The sequence below is a fragment of the Catharus ustulatus genome, chromosome 6, assembly GCF_009819885.2.
Source record: "Catharus ustulatus isolate bCatUst1 chromosome 6, bCatUst1.pri.v2, whole genome shotgun sequence".
In the NCBI taxonomy this organism is placed as follows: Eukaryota; Metazoa; Chordata; class Aves; order Passeriformes; family Turdidae; genus Catharus; species Catharus ustulatus.
In genome coordinates this window covers 39,452,854-39,459,367 of record NC_046226.1, presented here as the reverse complement: position 1 = coordinate 39,459,367, position 6,514 = coordinate 39,452,854, and the positions used below count along the sequence as shown (strand labels likewise).

General features: G+C 44.4%; 1 protein-coding gene across 13 annotated transcripts in view; it reads left to right on the top strand.

The window, feature by feature from the left end:
- The first annotated feature begins 250 nt into the window (after positions 1-250).
- Positions 251-6,514, top strand: part of PHF21A (PHD finger protein 21A) — a 134,732-nt gene continuing 128,468 nt past the window's right edge. For 11 of the 13 annotated variants that reach the window (XM_033061973.2, XM_033061976.2, XM_033061972.2 and 8 more), the window contains exons 1-2: positions 251-695; positions 1,320-1,405. The gene's annotated coding sequence lies outside the window, so the exon portion shown is untranslated. Of the gene's footprint in view, positions 696-859; positions 985-1,319; positions 1,406-6,514 lie in introns of those variants that run through there. The other 2 variants (XM_033061964.2, XM_033061966.2) reach the window with 2 other exon arrangements.

Sequence of the window (6,514 nt, the reverse complement as noted above, 5' to 3'; positions counted from 1 at the left end):
ACGTCAAGTAGTCCCCCCTCAGGAGAAGCCGCCGAGCCCGCCCTCCTGGCTTCCCCCCACCGTCCTGGCCCGGGCCCGGGCGGCGGCGTCCCGCCTTCGCAACGGGGAGGGGGAGCGTGGGCCCGCCGATCCCCGCTTCCCCGGCGGGTCTCCAGCGGCGGGCCGGGCCGGGCCGGGCCGGGGCGGGCGGGGGCGCGCGCGGCGGCGTGTCGGGAGCGCGCCGCAGGCAGGCAGGCAGGGAGGCCGGCGGCGGAGGGATCCCGGCGAGCCGTGTGCTGCGGCCGGGCCGGGTGAATGGGATTGAAGAAGAGTTCAGCTTCTCGGCTTGTTTTTGTGTTACAGTTTCTCTCCTCCTGCGCCTCTTCGGCTTCGTGCCGCCCTCCTCGCCCGCTCCCTCCTCCCCGCCGCAGGAGGAGCCCCCCGCGGAGAGGGGGAAGGAAAAGGACCCCACAGAGGCGAGAGCGAGCGAAGAGGAGGAGGAGAAGGGAGCAACCTACCATCTTCCACTCCCCGCTTAGCTTAAAGAAAGTGAGAGGAGGAGAGAGAGAGAGGCGCCCAGAAGAGGGGGACAGGGAGGCCCAGAGGAGCGGCGGCGCCGGCACCCTCCCCCTATGAAGAAGAGTCCTCCCCCTCACAGAGAGGTCCTGCCAGGGGGACCCCGGCCGGCCCGCAGCAGCACCGCCGCCGCCAGCAGGGTGTAGTATCCCACCTTTCGGATTCGCCTCCTCCTCCTCTTCCTCCCTGCCCCCCCCCGCCCCCCGGGCGCCGTCCCCCCCTCTCCCCCCGCGCCCCCCGGGATGGCGCCGGCGCGCCCCGCACTCTCCGGCCAACTTGGCGATGAGGAGCTGCAACTTCGCCGCGGCCCCGGGCCCCTCCCTCGGGGGGGTGGCGGGGAATAGCGGAGCGTCCCGGGGCGGCCCCCCGGCCTCCCCGGCAGAAGTTTGCGAGCGGGAGCGGGAGAGGTGGAGGAGGGTGACACTTGGGGTAAAAGGAGGAGGTGACACATTGGGGTTGGGGGGAGGAGCAGGGGAAGGAGATGACACATTGCACTGGGGATGGGGTGGGGGAGGGAGGCTTATCCCCTCCCCTCCGGTTTCCTTCAGGATGATTATTTCCAGGCCCTTTTCTCTCGGTCGGGTCCTTCGCCGCGATGCTGTCGGGGAAGTTTTATTATTATCTGGGAAATGATGCCGCTCTCGGTGATGGATAATTCGTAGTAAATCCGCTGCTGCGGTTTTCTCTTTTTCCTTTTTTTTTTTTTTTTTTTTTTTCCTTCCCTCTTCCCTCCTTCCTTTCATTCGTCTTTGTGGCCCGAGCAGCGCCGGGAAAATTCCGTTTCTTCAGCAACTTGTTATTCCGGAGCCGGGCCTGCCCCCCTCGCCCTGGGACTGCCCTTCCCGCACAGGTACGGGGCCGAGGGTGCCCACGCCTGCCCCAGCACTGGGCACAGACACTTCTTTATTTTGGTTTGTTTCCCTCCCTCCTGCGCTCGTGTAGGTGGAGTGGGGCTCTATGTGGGACTCTGCCATTTGGTGTAGTCCTCTTATGCATGCTCCTTTCCTTTCTTCACTTGCCTTCCTGCAGGAATGTTTTTTTTTGTGGTGGTGTGTGTTTTGTTTTTTCCTGTTCTTTATTATTCCGTGCTTTACTCTCGGTAGAGCTTTCTCCTCAACCAGCTCTGCAGTTTGGTGGGTGCTGGTGGATTAGTACGCTGAGGTTTTTGGATGAATTTGTATTTTATTAATGCATGGAGCTCTTCATTCAACTTCTTCTCAAGTGTCAAAAAATAAGGCTATGAACAGATGTGTTTCAATATGGAGAAATTTCTAAGTTCCTAATTCTTGGGGGTGGAGGAAAGAGTGCCATTGGAGAGTGGCTTTTGTTTTCGATTGGTGAACAAATGTCATCACATTTCAGTCACGTGCTGTAATATTCTTTGTTCAGCTATCAAAGTATGATATCTGCTACACCTGTTCCACTTTTTAATTGTAAGTAACGGTGATTGCCTGCAAATCTTATAATTGCAGATAGGAGCACTTTCTCCCTTTCTCCCCCTTTTATCCTCTTGGATATTTGTTTGGGCCCAAGCACTGAGCTTGACAATGAACTTTTGTTCACTGTGGAGACTGCATGTAAAAAGGTCCCACTGGGGCTAATAACGTGCGTGTCACGAGAAAGTTGTGTACTGTGATGTACGGTGGGTCTGAGCATGGAGAAGTCAGGTGGGGATGTGCATTCTGTAATGGCAGGGCTTGAGAAGGAGGTAGGCTTCTTTGGGTCGGGCAAATTTTCTTGTGCTGTTGCTTGTTACCAGGTTGAAGGATAGATACTCCTGTACACTCATATGTGTAGATAGATGTATCTTTTTTTGCTTAGCTGTAGATTTTCAGGTATCAGAAATAAAATGGATTTTGGATGTCTGTTTGCTCTTTTTTTTTTTTTCTTCCTCTTCCACTCCCCCCCCCTTTCTCATTGTGCTCACTTCTAACAATGAAGATACCTGCTTAGTTTCAGTTTTGTAAGTCAGCTTCCTCTGTCTTTCCTGTGATTTCCCAGACTTAACTGGTGAGGCTAGACCTGCTACACAGCAGAGGAATTTCTAACTTTGATGAAGGGAGACTTATTTTGAGGCTTTATTGGTGAAAAAAATAACACTTGTTTCAATACCTTGTTTAAAAAAAAAAAACCCTTAAAATTCTAAAATTACTTCTGCCAGGTTAATGATAGAACTTAGCGGGTAATAATAGAACTTTAATATTAGACTTGTTAGTGATTGTGTATAATACAACTTTATAGTTTATATCAAATACTGATGTTAAATTACTACTGAGGACAGGATCTTAAAGAAATAAAAAAAATAGCGTAACTGCTCATATTAGTTAAAGAAGTTAATTATCATACCTTAGGAGAGATCACAGTCTTTAGAAATTTTGTTTACATCTGTGCATGCTTCATGATAGCTAAAGGAAACTTTCTTTGGGGGCGTTTTTTATTATTGTTTTCTAAAAAGTAATTCTATAACTCGGCAAATGAAACTTTAAAACTGTATTTAAAAAAATAGATTATGAGATTCTTAAATGTTTTTAAAACTTTCAACTTCACTATGGTAGAGGGATTATTGTGTGATAGTTATATCAGCTAGGGGTTTGAGCTGATAGAGAGGGATTATGGAGCAGCCTCTATCCATTCATTTCACGTTGTATAGTAGTGTGTATAGAGTTCTCTTCAAGGTCTTAAGAGACCCGTTGTCCAGCAGAAGGTAGGTGCTTGCTGTGGGAGTACTTGCTACCAGATGAATGTCAGCTATGTCATATCCCAAGATTTTAGCCTGAGTGACCTGAGCAACAAGAAATGTGAAGTGGATCCCATTATGGGTTTTGGTGATTTTAACTAGTGAAGCTAACATGTTGTGTAATTCAAAATGTTATGTGGAGGAGTATTTTGTTATTGATAATTATTTTACCATTAGTGTTTTTAAGATTTTTACCTGAAAAATATTAATCTTTGTTCTCCTCTATGTGCATCCTGAACTAGTTTTGTTGATGGAAGCAGGCATTTAAAAGTGGTTTTCTTCCTTTAGGGAAAATAAAAAAATCTTCCCTTCAAAGAACTTAAGCAAAAGTAGGAAATTAAAACTTAGGCTGCTTAGAAAAAAGTTCTATTGTGTTTTCCAGCTTCAACAATGAAATCTCCATTTTAAGTTTAGGTTTTGTAAAGATATCTCTCTACTGTAGGCTATTCAACTTTAACTTTGTTTTAGATATTGATCTTAACTATTTCTTATTCCAACTTTACTTTTTCATTTAGAGATGAGGTTTTGTGTGTACCTATTAAACTTCACTGTAGAAATTATGATTTAAAAAAATTTCAAGTATCTTTGTGTGGATTCTTGCAAAGGACACAATTTTCATGGACTCTTTTTTTTAGAGAATAAGATATATTTTATTGACTCCTTAAAAAGTTGTATAATTCTGTGTGCAGTTGGAAAGCTTTGATAGTGAGCCCGGCTATCACTTGAGTTGTTCATGGAGTTTGTTTATAATGAACACATTGTAGCTGTTCAGTTCCTTTATCCTTATTCTCAGAGCCATGAAGAATTTTATTTGGTCAAATGAATTGATACTGCTGGAAATTGTTTGCAATGGAGATTTCTCTTTTATTTTAGTCCAGTTTGAACAAACCTTGATGGACTATCTTATTTCATGTATTATTGGCATTTTGCATGGGTACCAGAAACTCAAGATGAATGTTATGTGAGAAGTGTGTTGGTGACCCTAAACTTTTTACTGTTTTGGGTTTGTTAGTTTTGCATGTTTAAAATATTAAATTCAGGAAAGAACTTCATAGGGTGATAGGGCTTTGCTTTTTGGAGGGCCATCTCACGGGGATGTGAGCTGTAAAGCATCTCCTTCAGAGAAGCTTCTTGTGTAGAAGGGGCAGTGCTAAAACCTATTATTAAGCTTCTAATAATATTTCTTCACTGTCCCCTTCACCCTTTATGCTCACAACTGTGCAGTCACATGTGTAGCTGTATACTAGAAGTGTGAGACTCTACAAAAGGCCTGGCTCCTGTACATTCGTGAGTTGCCCTTGTTCAATTACTCTGTGCCAGAAAGCCGCTCACATCCTGTTTCTGATGTATTTTAACAGCACAAAGGTTATTTAGGAACAAACCATATAGTGGAAAGGTGGGGCAGAGCACAGAAGGATTTTGAGATGTCTGCCAAATCCAAAGGGCTGGTACTTACTTCTGTGCCCTGTAATTAGAGGGTATATAAGGATAGTTTTTATAGGTATCTTACAGTAATATTTCATGTTCAGTATAACGCAAAGCCAGTGTCTGGCTTGTGCTGGTGGTAGAGGTATGCATTATGCAGGCAAAAAAGAATTTTATTTACATTTGGTCGTGGGGGACAACTTTGTATTTTCTCATTTTCCTTTCTTTTTTCCTTATGGCACATAGAGTCTCATTAAAAAAAGAAAAGTAGCTGCTTTGTTTCCCTCATAAGTTTTTATTTATGATAGGCTCCTGCACTTTACACGGTTCCTCTCTGTACTGAAATTGTAAAAGTATGATTTAAAGTTTGTTTGATTCTGCTTTTGTTAGGTCAAAACTTCAGAAAAGTGAAGTGTAGATCATAGAATGGCTGTAAAATGTACAGAAATCTCAAGAGTTTTTAAAAAGTACTTAGTGCTGATGAAAGGTGCATTTGCACCTTCCAGGTGATACTGCAGTTCTACAATAATTTTTATAGCTGTAGAAATTTTTCACAAGTCCCTTCCTTTGGTTTGAGAGGATTGCCCTGCGTACTACCCTAACAAAGCCCAACTTCACCACAGAATCTTTTGTTTTAATACTTTGGTCATCCCAGGTTTTTGAGGAAAAAATGTGCTTCTTGATACAGGCTTATCTGCAGCATTTATTTTCTGGTATGCCTTTTACACCAGTTTAATATCTCTGATGGAATTATCAAGTTCCCCATGTCTTAAAAGCTGTGCCTAGATGGTTTGACCTATTATTTGTTCCCTCTTGCCCGAGATTTCTTGTTCGCTGTCATTACAAATGCTCACTCTTTTGATTAGAGACTGTGTGCTCAAAGCATGCTTTGAAAAACCACACACCACAAAACAAACATGCTGCCTCCACCCCCCAGACCCCAGCCCAAACCTAATGTTTGTTGTTACTGGTGGGAATGCATCTGTAAGTGGTAAAGGAGCAGTGAGGCTCTGCTTCATGTGAGCTGTGTTCTAGGCCACGTTCATACAGCTCCTATGCATTTTTAATGTCCGATTTCTTAAAATGTGTGTTTTCTGATTCTGCCCTTCACCTGACAGTACTGCGCTTGTAGGACAAAAGAGAAAGTTCACTTGGTACAGAAGTTGTCACCTGCCTCTGAAGTAAGGGACTCTACCTTTGCATATGTAATTAAAAGTGCGCTTTGAAAATGTAGCTGGTGTGTTTCTTGAATTTCAGTATGGATGTGTGAATAGTTGAAACAAACAAGGGCAGATTTAAGTCTGTGACTCTAAGATGGCCTGTGAGAGAACTCTAGCAGAGCAGCCAAGCTTACGGGTGGTTCAGCTTCCTTGTTTCTGCGTATGAAATACAAGCTGTCAGCATGAAAGGGAGAAGGAACATTGATTCCTTCCCCTCTTCCACTTCAACCCTGCAAATCCAAGTTAACTATATGGATCCCAAAGGCAGAATAGTTGCAAACAGTTAATTGAAGAGATCAAGTGGTATCCTATTGAAGCTTTAAATTGTTTTAACAAAACTTCTGAGTAATTGCAATAATTATTTTCTGATAAGCTGGCTGATAGTAACTATGGCAACAGCTGTCTGGCCTATGGACAGCATTGCTGTATTGACAAAACCTTTAGATGCTCCTGAGGCCTCTTGCCTCTATAGGGAAGTGCATCAGGATGACTTTCAGGCGACTGAAGCATCACCATTTCTTTTTCTTGCAATGGGATGCTGTCTTTCTCTTGGGCCAGCCTTTTCCTTTTGCATGTT